The sequence below is a fragment of the Littorina saxatilis genome, linkage group LG2 (genome assembly GCF_037325665.1).
Source record: "Littorina saxatilis isolate snail1 linkage group LG2, US_GU_Lsax_2.0, whole genome shotgun sequence".
NCBI lineage: Eukaryota > Metazoa > Mollusca > Gastropoda > Littorinimorpha > Littorinidae > Littorina > Littorina saxatilis.
In genome coordinates this window covers 61551846-61564311 of record NC_090246.1, presented here as the reverse complement: position 1 = coordinate 61564311, position 12466 = coordinate 61551846, and the positions used below count along the sequence as shown (strand labels likewise).

Here is a 12466-nt window from a genome sequence, read left to right as displayed (position 1 = left end):
CTTCTTTATTTGGTGTTTTACGTCGTTTTCAACCACGAAGGTTATATCGCGACGGGGGAAGGGGGGAGATGAGATAGAGCCACTTGTCAATTGTTTCTTGTTCACAAAAGCATTAATCAAAAATTTGTTCCAGGGGCTTCCAACGTAGTACAATATATTACCTTACTGGGAGAATCCAAGTTTCCAGTACAAAGGACTTAACATTTCTTACATACTGCTTGACTAAAATCTGTACAAAAATTGACTATATTCTATACAAGAAACACTTAACAAGGGTAAAAGGAGAAACAGAATCCGTTAGTCGCCTCTTACGACATGCTGGGGAGCATCGGGTAAATTCTTTCTCGTCCCAACCAATATGGGACTCCCCCTAACCCGAGGGGGGTCCTCTTCACATGATTCTCAGCAATTGTCATTTCTTTATAAAATGTTCTACTGTTGGCACTCTAAGCACAATTATTGGAGGATTGTAAGGTTAAAATAGCTAGTTATCTGCTCACACAGTGTCTTCCTATCATCAAGCTCATTTTGAGTTAAAAATTTACCCAACACTGTAATTTACTGCATCCAGCAGACATGGGACTGGTCCGAATTTTATCGGAATTCCGATATTTTCCTTAGCTCACAGACCATTCTTGAGATCGATGCAAATTCGTTGAGAAAAAAAAAGGGGGTGGTGGTGGTATAAACCGTTCAGCTGAAGCTGTCTGCGTCTGAAGTCAGTGCATTCGCATCTCAGCACTCCCGTGAACCCATAGCAGTATCATGGGTCGCGTTTGATTGGCTGTCGATCTCCGACGATTATCGCCTAGGCCTAATTATTCACCGATGGCGGTTTGCGGGTTGTTTTGATTGGCTGCCGATCTCCAAACGCCGAAGGTGAAAAAGGCAGCATCATGGCGTCTGGATTCCGTATTGTTTTGTCGGCTGTGGAAGCTCTTACGATCGACGACCAAAGTGTGAAAAACAAGTGGAAAGCCAACTGGCTGTCAGAAGAAGTGACTATCAACAAGAAAGGACTGGGTGGCCGAGTGGTAACGCACTTGATGCTCCCCAGCATGTCGTAAGAGGCGACTAACGGATTCTGTTTCTCCTTTTACCCTTGTTCAGTGTTTCTTGTATAGAATATAGTCAATGCCTTTGTAAAGATTTTAGTCAAGCAGTATGTAAGACATGTTAAGTCCTTTGTACTGGAAACTTGCATTCTCCCAGTAAGGTAATATATTGTACTACGTTGCAAGCCCCTGGAGCAATTTTTTGATTAGTGCTTTTGTGAACAAGAAACAATTAACAAGTGGCTCTATCCCATCTCCCCCCTTTCCCCGTCGCGATATAACCTTCGTGGTTGAAAATGACGTTAAACACCAAACAAAGAAAGAAAAAAGAAAGGTTCAAGTGCTAGTCTTTCGGATGAGACGAAAAACCGAGGTCCCTTCGTGTACACTACATTGGGGTGTGCACGTTAAAGATCCCACGATTGACAAAAGGGTTTTTCCTGGCAAAATTGTATAGGCATAGATAAAAATGTCCACCAAAATACCCGTGTGACTTGGAATAATAGGCCGTGAAAAGTAGGATATGCGCCGAAATGGCTGCGATCTGCTGGCCGATGTGAATGCGTGATGTATTGTGTAAAAAAAAATCCATCTCACACGGCATAAATAAATCCCTGCGCCTTGAATATGTGCGCAATATAAATTGCATTAAAAAAAAATTTTTAAATTTAAAAATCCCTGCGCTTAGAACTGTACCCACGGAATACGCGCGATATAAGCCTCATATTGAATGATTGATTGAAGAAAGAAAGGCGCCAGCTCATTGGCGACAGTATCGCCAAGATATCCATTCCCGGTCAGGCCGTGTGCACATGGTGCGACAACGGCCACTGCGTGGTGAAATACGGACTTGGTGAAAAAAATGTGTTGGTTCTGAAAGTTTTCAAGTAAGTTTTGTGTGTGTGTGTGTGTGATTGTTATAAATTACACTTTTGTTTAAAATGCTAAAACATATTTCTTTCGTTATTTGGTGTTTAACGTCGTTTTCAACCACGAAGGTTATATCGCGACGGGCTAAAACATATTATTCTTGTGGTTTTTATAGCTTTTTAAAAAGGCATGATCTAAGTTTTTGCTATCAGGAGAGGCCCCAAAATGGCCTTTATAATTCCAACATTCATTTTCCATCAGGGGGGCTGTGAACCCCCTACCGGGGCGTTGCCCCTGGACCCCGGCTTACTTTCCTACTTTTGGAACATTTGCTGGTCTCATGTCTGATCCAGACCTGGAAACCCATACGATTTCGTCGTATTTGGTACGCAGGACGGGCGCAGCGACGTCGGCCTCCTAATCGGGAGGTCGTGAGTTCAAATCCCGGTCGCTGCCGCCTGGTGGGTTAAGAGTTGAGATTTTTCCGATCTCCCAGGTCAACTTATGTGCAGACCTGCTAGTGACTTAACCCCCTTCGTGTGTACACGCAAGCACAAGACCAAGTGCGCACGGAAAAGATCCTGTAATCCATGTCAGAGTTCGGTGGGTTATAGAAACACGAAAATACTCAGCATGCCTCCCCCGAAATCGGCGTATGCTGCCTGAATGGCGGGGTAAAAACGGTCATACACGTAAAATTCCACTCGTGCTAAAAACATGAGTGAACGTGGGAGTCTAAGCCCATGAACGAAGAAGGTACGCATGATTGTCTAGAATACGAGTAGTACGGTCAGTGGAAAAAAATACGACGAGGAAAATTCATAGACTACTTTTCTTCACAAGCGCATCCCAAAGCCAGTATTATGACTCGTGATTACAGTTTTTGTCAGTAAACATTTAAAGAAGTATTTGTTTTACATGTATTGGTAAACTTAGTAAACAGTGTGACAGAGGATTGTGAAACATGTTTTAATCATGGTTGTTCAAATGCTGTGTGGAGTACGCTAATTTTTCTGAAAATACACCTAGTTTGCTTGAGAATACTCCCAGTGCAAAACAGGGGTTCCCAGGTCTGTGCATCGGACAACTGACCATTCTCAGCACTCTTGAATAATGCTCATTTGATGTCTTAAATATACCAGGAGCCCCAAAGTCAAATTTACAAAATTACTAGGTGTACTCCACAGTTTTTTTGAAGAGTTTGTCGAGAACAAAATTGAGAATAAGATTGTTGCTGAACTGGTCTTGTATGACCCCCTGGGTTCTTGAAACAACCAACCAACCACCCATTATCCCACTACATGTACCAGATATCGGGTTACTTGGCCCTTGCATTAGAAGGCTCCTTTCTTTATAACAATGCAAGTTGCAACCAAGCAAATGAAGTCTACTTTTATTTTTTTCAATTTTTGGTAGATGTAACTGGCAATTCATTTTACAATGATGAGTTGGATTCACAAGGTCTCTCAGACTATCTGGGGTGGGTGGGGGGCGGGGTGAGTAGCTGAGGATCCTGTTCCAAATTCTGTACTGTAGACTTTGCGCATAGGCAGCCTGAAATCCCCACCCACAAGGCACAACACAATGTTATTTTATGCTTGAATTTTGCGGGTAACTTCTGCTGATGGGGTCTATGTCGACCAAAAGAGTGGGATTCCCTGTTGGTCGATTCCCTGTATACAGGGAATACCACATGGTGTAGTTCCTGTAGCGTTTCGCTGATATCGCTGAAAGTCACGTGATGCATAGCGACATCGGTAGAATGATGTTTTTCTGTCTTTTTTTTATATTTCTTAGCTATTCGAGTATGGTTTGCAAGTTTAATTGAAAAACTCCACCCTGTAAGATTCCCTGTGTACAGGGAATCCACCTACAGGGAATCCCACTCTTTTGGTCGACATAGACCCCATCAGCCTAACTTCCCCTCCCAGCTCTCCTTGGCAAGTTCAAGCTAAAAAAAAAAATTCCCCTGTGGACAGAGGGGGGAAAAAAAGCCTCAACATGGATTCGACACCCTTATCACCAGTTGTATAATGAGTGAAAAGACTTCTTTCCACTATTCCTTTAAACCTCTATCCATGTATTGATTACGAGTGAATGTAACAGTATTATGGCACGCATCAACAGAGAATTGCAAATGGTAATTTTGACATTTTTGCAGAGAGGGTAAGCTGTTATTTTACTGGACAATGTACTTCATGTGAAGATCTGCTGAACATTGTTTTGCAGCGAGTGCAGAGATGTGCCTGTTTGTGCGGTTTTTTTTTAAATTTTATTTTTATCTCTCGGTAGCTTTGGCCAGAGATCTCTGCTTTGGCCGAGAAACAAGTTACATGCACAAAAAACAAGCGTTGAACTACATGCTCTTCTAGTAAGCGCTCGTGGTGTACATCCAGTGCGCAACAGAAGACGGTACATATTCTGTCCATTGTTGGCGCCCCCCCCCCCTTTTATTTTTTTTTAAACATTGTCCACGGATATTAATAGAGCTTTATTCCTTCTTGTGCAAGCGATTATGTTCACCACTACAAATCTGTTCACCCTTCTTAACGCTAAAAGTTATTTGCTAGATGGCATGCTTCCAGTCCAGTGTTTAAAGGTCTTGTTGAATTCCATGTAAATCTGCTAAATTAAGTGAAAACATACTCCTATTCCATGTTAAAGTCCAGATTGAGCTGCAGGAATCGACATGATCATGTAGTGATGTACGCAGGATGGTCCATAACCTTGCAAGTTAGCTTGAATTCCCTTTAGTTTGGCATCAAAAGAGTACAACTTATCTTGCATCTAGCAAGAGGACATTTGTTTGATGTAAAGCTGAAGAGTAATGATAAAACTAATGATGGGCTTTTGAAGGAAGGGACACAATTCGGCTCCACAGGTCTCTTTGACTACCCTGGATTATGTCCCCTGCGCACTCCGAGCACCCTATAAAAACTTTAAAAGCTTAAGCGGTAGACAAGTGCCCAGTCAGACTGCAAACCCTGAACCTGTCACTTCTCTTGAAAGCAAGCCATGGTGAAAGATTATTTCGTGAAGTTAGGCCGATACCTTGCTGATCAGCTCAGACGTTTGATAGTGGCACACGAGTGAGACTTTCAGAGGGCGGTTGGGAGACACGTGACCATCAGTGACAGTATCATCGTGGATAGAATGACAGATGTATCAAACAGCATGTCTTTATCGTTACTCTTCAGCTTTAAAGTCATGTGTACACCCACTAAGTTTGCAAGCTTTGCCATGCATTTGGGTGATCCTGAAAAGGCAGACCACTATGTCACATGCTAATGTGCACACATCACTCACTCCCTCTCTTCTTTCAGCCACATATGACACACGCATCACAATACTTCTCAACAAGCACTTGACTTTTTAGGCATTTTATTTTATTTAACACGAACAGCTCATTTCAACTCCTTCACAGCCAAACCTGAAACAGAAAAATGAAATAAAATACAAACACGCAGTTGCAAAAACTATTGGACTACTGTAACAAATGCCAAATAAACTAAGTCAGATATCAAAGGAAACTCAATGCTTGACCTGGCCATTCAACAACAAAAAAAGACCAAGAAGCAAGACTCGGTAAAAAAAAAATCAGGCTTTACTGTTTTCATTTGAATAACGAATTAATAAATGATTATGAAAATTTTTCTTGTGCACACCTTTCCCACACCACCATACACAAGTTACAGATGAACCGAAACTACAACTTAAGTTGAAACAGCCTTTACATTTGGTATGTCTCATCGTCCTTGGGGATATGGGCTGCTATCCATGGAGAACTTGGGGGTTGCACCAACGCCAATAGTGCATGCAGCGACAACTGGTTTTAAAGCCAGAGCCCCTACCGACTAAGCTATCTCACCGCAGAAATGTTTACTGAATGTCACATTCTTATTTGTCAACTTCATCTTGAAACAAATCTAAATTTCACCAAAAGATTATCGCATCAAATTTCGCACCCACAAATTAAAGCATTTATTCCCGTGTCATTTCATTCAGACTTTCTACATTTTATGCCAGTTAAGGCTGTTAATTTGACTTTCTGGATCACTTCGGATTAAAGATTTTTTTTACAGGGATCATGTGACTGCCGCTCAAATAAGGGAAGGGACCAATTAAAAATCAACAAAAAATATCACAATATGCAAAACTATGCAACTTTTACATACGAGATGAAAGTCGAATCAATTATCTACCCAGAACATGTTTTGTTTTGTTAGCTTGCATATTTCGTGTGCTATACTATTCCAACTGATGCAGGTGTCAGTCGCATGAGCAGTCAAAAACAGGAGTTTTTGTTTCAATTTTGAGAGGCATCATGATAAAAAGCTCTGTAATTCAGCAATGACTTGGTGACTTTTTTCTACAGACGGTTGGAAAAATATGACTTGTTCAGGAGACAAGTGTTAATGCAATGTAATGATCCCTAACAAGTTTGGAAATCTTAGACCGAACATCACACAGAAACACTATTTCCCAGCATGTAATTACTTACCAGGTGGCAATGACTGTCTGAGTTTCTCTGCCTTTTCCCGATCCTGGATGACGAGTGTGTACAAGTAGCGGCTGCATCGGACCTTGAACTTCACGTTCTCTTTGTTTTTCTTGATCTTCACAGCTACAACAGAGCAGGTAAACTTATTCAGTTATTAAAATTAAATTAAACTGGACAAGCTCATAACATAAAACTTAGAACCATTACCCTAAATAGCCGTTACTGAGGCTGAACAGCAGCTGTCAGAAAACAAATACATGTACATCACTGAGAATTTCAGCCAAGAGGTGTCGTGGTTTTCATCATTCAAACTGCACCAGAAGCAACGACACTACTCTCTGAATAAATTTAATCCATTAATAAAATAAACACTAAAAAAACAAATAATATCATTTTAACAAAATACATCACAAGTTTTCAAAAGTTAGGCAATAGGACGGTGGTATGGTGATCGATTACATGAAGTCTCAATTAAAAATTCCAAATAGTTTCAGAGATAGACAATTTTGTTAGGCTCTGGGTCGTCCACGAAAGACATAACGTATACATTTATCATTTGTTGCAATTGCGGTTATTTAAGCAGCACACACAATAATCTACAAATAAGAACATACATTTTTCTTCTTATGTTGCAAAGGAATGCTTATGACTAGAAAAACTACCATGACAATTTACGTACATTTGGCATCTTTCCTTCTGGCTGTCAAAAGGAAGTCCTTGATCTCTTGAATCTGCTTAGGCTGTAAAAAAAAAATAAAAATAAAAAGGCATGGTTAATTTAACTTAAATAAGCACACAATGGTCACAAATTAGCAATGGTGAAATGGAACTTATACGCATTACATAACACACCAGCCACAGAAATCCAAAACAGATTGCCAACATTAAAAAATGAAAAAACGAACGCTTTTGGTGGTTATTACATTATCAAGGACTTTACAATACATAAGGAAGCACTGCCTGAGAGCTGAAGGGAATAAGCTGGAAACGTAAAAATAAAACTCAATACAACTTCCAGCCCTTACACTAAGTTACAGTATAAGTTATCACTTCTTCAGCGTTCCAGAATGTTCTGGTTACATGTGAGCTCAATTGCCTATTTGGGTTCCTCAAACTATACTCCGAGTCTGATATCATAGTCAGCTTCACTCCGCTTTCATTGGGTAGGCATGCTGGGTATTTTCGTGTTTCCATAACCCACCGAACGCCGACATGGATTACAGGATCTTTTCCGTGCGCACTTGGTCTTGTGCTTGCGTGTACACACGAAGGGGGTTAAGTCACTAGCAGGTCTGCACATAAGTTGACCTGGGAGATCGGAAAAATCTCATCTCTTAACCCACCAGGCGGCAGCGACCGGAATTAAAGTTATCACAATAAGTATAACTTGTATAATAAGGCTGTAAAGCTGGTAAACAGCAGTAGTCAGAAAACAAGTGCATCACTGAGATTTTCAGCCAAGAGGTGTCGTGGTTTTCATCATTCAAACTGCACTATATATATACAGGCCTGAAAGTGGTGAGTATTTTACTCCCCATGGCGAGTAGAAATATGTAAATGGCGAGTAGAAATGTAAATCTACTCGCCAAATGCGAGTCAAGTTGCTGAATCAAATGGTTGGGAGACAAATATGGTGACCGAAAGTGTGCATTTTCTTTGTCCAAAGACACAAATGGCCAAGTTATGCTCACTCTTGAAGCTTCTTCTGTCAATTTAATTTCACTAAAACATTCCTTGCCGTGTGATTTGCATCCAATATAATATAACTTAATAATCGCTCTGGACTGTGAGCGTTGAATTAACTACGCTCAAGTTCAACATTACCATTTTGTTGATTGCATGTTGTTAAATTTTGAAATGAAGCTTAACAAAAAGTACAGTTAAACCTGTCTAAAGAGACCACCCAAGGGGCTGAGCAAAAGTGGTCTCTTAAGACAGGTGATTTATATAGTTGTTAAAACCGTCGGGGATCCTTATGGATGGTCTTAATGGGCAGATGGTCTCGAGGGCAGGTTTGACTGAACTATCATAATCAATTTTATCTGAAATATTTCACATTCAAACTCACAGCTGCTTGTAATTGTATATTAGCAGAGAGGCTATTCCAGGTAAATACAGTACACTTTGCAATTAATAACTGAGAAAGTAATTTGCCTGTAAAGTTATAAAAGTAAAACAAATCTTAAGAACCACCACAATCATTTCTCACTTTCTGTCTTACTCTTATTCCAAGAGAGCAACATGCAGAACTACTGTGTGGCAGTGGCACTTCATCTGAGGTTAAAATTAAAATGTGCAAAGACAGAGGAGTTGCAGTACTTAAACACAACAGTTGGTTCTATCATCTGTAGTAATGTTCAAGAATAGCGTCCCAAATACATGTACAAAACTTTGTTGAACACGTGACAGAGCTTTAACTACACCACATTTCATCGTAGAGACGCAGACATATTTTGTAATTTTGATGGTTGAGATTTCAGGATGAACACACCCAATAAAATAATCTGAAACTGAAAGCTTGTGCATTTGTAGGCCCATAAAATCGCTCTGACAATGTGTCATTAGAGAGGGAAGGGGTCTAGTTAGTGAGAAGGGTTAAGTGCTTACCATCGTGACGATTTGTCTACCTGGAACAAAAGAAAAATAACAACGTTGAGCAATCATTACATTGAATTGATGGAAGTAACCTGGCATTGGCAAGTCTTATTCAGCTAGCATTCTTGTCGAACGATCCTGATTTACTTATCGCTTACAATATTTGATTAATCTAACAAGGAAGACCTAATAAAAACGTAAGCTCAAGTACTTATTCGTGTAAATGTGTCTATTTGTGAGAGAGAGACTCAGACTAGAGAGAGAGAGAGAGAGAGAGAGAGTCATTTTGTGTTATTATTGACAGAGAATTCGTCCAGCATCTGCCGCCACAAATACAAACATAATGTTAGAAACATGGTGAATAATCAATGTCATTTCAAAATATATAAAACATAATGACTACAGTAGCATCTACATCTAGGATGAATCTGATTTGTAACAAGTTTCAACGTACGGTCTCGTGTGTACCGCTGACAATGTTGAGAAAGGAAGTTCCAAGGGGACGTAAGTGAGAAATGAGATAAAAATGTAACTACAGGTGTAATCTCAACGTTAAAAAATGTAAGTAATTTATAAACCACATTTTTTTCATAAGAGGATCGCGTCTATATCTCTTGAAATTGTTACATCTGGTTCAAGTTATAATAAAATACCTTATTCCAAAACTTTGATTTTCCGCGTCAACCGGAAGTTTAGGGGCGACCATACTTCTGACTGCTTCCTACGTTCTTGTGAATTTTTCAATGAACAGGTTTTAACTTCATTTCTTTCTTATTTGTTATTGAATGTTACTTGTTTTACTTGCAGTTATATTGCAGATGATATGAATGCTGACCTATGTTATGTGCATTGTTCAAATGATTGATTTTTTAAGTCAAAAAAACATCATTGGTGATTCGATAGCATTTCAGAATCCTGCACCAGATATTGGATAAGCTTTAACACTAACAGTCAACGGTACAGCCTACATACTCATGCTCGTGTCTCAGAACGCCCTACGCGCACGATCACGTTGCCGTTGGTGCTTTCCGATGAAGAGAATAGCACAGTTCTCTTTGCCTATTTTAACTAGAGAGTTCTGTTTGTGGACAAGCTTGCTTGAAAATAAAGCACCTAAAACTAAAACTACAACTGTGATTTGCCCATATGCATATCACATGTGGTCAGGTGTACTCATGATTGATATAATGACAGTGTTGTTGCCAGGCCTCGGTCTTCGGTCTCTGACGCATTCCTTTCTGATTTGACTCATTGGACCTAGCCTTGTCCCGTCGATGGACCGATACATATTCGTACAAGGCGGACAAGTCTGCAATGAATAGAATGGGAGTTGCAAAATCGGAAAACAAACCCCGATCGAAATGCTCATGTTCGCTACGACTACGAGTGAAAATGCACTCGGTGCCGAGTCCATGTTTGACATTGTCATTGACACTCGAGGCTGCGTTTACGAAAATACCCAATCCAGCCAGTGTACCTATTTACCGAAAACAGCGCAAACAGCGGAAAGTTCATCAATATAATACTACGGCATGGTAATGCGAAGATCAGGCAGGATCCCTACATTCGCACACCGGGCACTGTATTGGAACTTTAGGGAAGGCCAGGAATGTCAGGCTCTTTCTCCTCGCAAAGTTTATGAACAATTAAAACTAGGAAGCGACATCAAAGCAATGCCAAAGGACTTGAAACAGGTTCAGAATGAGAAGGATAGGGAATAACGCGAATAGCCTGAAAATGTTGCACAAAAAAAGTTGCTAAAAGTTACAACAAAGTTGTAAAAAAACAAGTTTAAGTTTATATACATTTAATGTGTACTGCCAAAAATCAGCAAATCAGCGCCATATGTTTCTATGAGAATCAGATAATAAAGTGTTATCATTGTTCAATGGCTTTATTGTCATTTTTGTGTAAAAAGATAGATTTAACTCCGGACTGTAAGTTATTTTGCATTGCATGTATCAAAGGTATGGCGGTACAATTTGGACCTATTGGGTTTTTTTTAAGGAGGTCCAAATGAGTATGACCTATTGTCTTCTTAGGCTGGCAACAACACTGTTATGATAATGATAGTGGACTGGGAATGGGAGATGTATTCTTCCTTTAAAACTAGTAAATTTATAGGTGTAGAGCACTTTTGTTTCTTTATTTGGTTTGGTTTGGTGGAGGGGGGGGGGGGGGGCAGGGGGTCCCTTCTAGGCTTCCTCCACAAATGTTTACTTGATGTGCACTTAGTTGCAGACTCACCGCAGTATAGTAATAAGTAGTAGTAGTATTTAATAGTACCAGTAGTTACAAGAATGCTGAGGCGTGATTAACCATTCTGGCATTCAGTCAATCGAATCCACTGAAATAGGTCTGCTTTATTTCAACTTTCCTTATTCAAGAGGGAGAGAGAGAGGCTGAGAGTGAGACTGAGAGAGATACAGAGACTGAGAGAGTGGGAGACAGTGAACAGAAAAACCCCTTGGAGGGTAAATTTGCATCCTTCTTGCAAAGAACATTGCAGGATGACGCCATAATGTATTGTCTTTTAATCATGATATGACGTCATTTGCGTATTCCGGATTTGATATGACATTTTCTTATTGAACACACCCATGAAGTGAAAAGTTTCAAGCATAATTTCCATTTAACGTGTTCCTTCATTTTCAGAAAAATTACACAAGCAAATGTCCTGAAAAATTTGTAAAACGATTTTGATAAAAATCTGTTAAATAGTATTTGAGATATGCTTTGTACAGACAGACACACACATACCTAAGGAGACAAACCTCTCCCTCTGCCCTCGTTAAAACATTCAGTCATTTCCTTACTTAATGTAAAAACTAGTACAGCAGTCCCTCTCATGAACGGACACCCTTGGGCCATTGCAAACCTGTACCTACATAGTACATTGCAGGTGGCCAGTAAGGGAGGGTTCCCCCCCCCCCCCCCCCCCCCCCCCCCCCCCCCCATCGCACAAACACACTCAGGGACTGAGGGAGTGTATGCTACTGGTGAGCCACTAATTGTACTAAAAGAATAACATGAAACTACTACAACGTTAAGTTAATATAACTGAAAGGAGAAAAAACCTGTTCTGTAAAAATGACTTTAATTAAAATCAATGGTGTATTTTTTCTGAAAAAAAGAAGTGATAAAAGAAAATCCTGAAATCCCTGAAGACACAAGCACCCCATAAAAGCAGCCACACACATACTCACAGAGACATGCATGTTTGCACAGATGCTTTGCAAGAAAATCTATTGAAAACCAGAGCTGCCTGTCAGTATTTCTTTTTGTCAGGCTTTATTGAATGCTTGGGTGTCTTCTGGCTGTGACTTTTCCCTGACTGTCCAGTTTCCACTCTCCCCTTACCCCTCTCTTACCCTCCCCCACTCCCTTTACCCAGCCCCCACCCCCCCCCCCCCCCCACCCCACCCCCCCCCCCCCCCCCCATCCC

At 40.4% G+C, this 12466-nt stretch overlaps 1 protein-coding gene and 1 long non-coding RNA gene across 2 annotated transcripts in view; both read left to right on the top strand.

Annotated features, from left to right (window-relative positions):
* LOC138959462 (uncharacterized) overlaps window positions 1-2878 on the top strand; it is a 381943-nt gene extending 379065 nt beyond the window's left edge. The window contains exon 2 of the long non-coding RNA XR_011453722.1: window positions 1172-2878. This is a non-coding gene — a long non-coding RNA (uncharacterized lncRNA). The remainder of the gene's footprint in view (window positions 1-1171) is intronic.
* A 6833-nt stretch (window positions 2879-9711) lies between these two features.
* Window positions 9712-12466, top strand: part of LOC138959447 (cell division cycle and apoptosis regulator protein 1-like) — a 33860-nt gene continuing 31105 nt past the window's right edge. The window contains exon 1 of the mRNA XM_070330947.1: window positions 9712-9772. The gene's annotated coding sequence lies outside the window, so the exon portion shown is untranslated. The remainder of the gene's footprint in view (window positions 9773-12466) is intronic.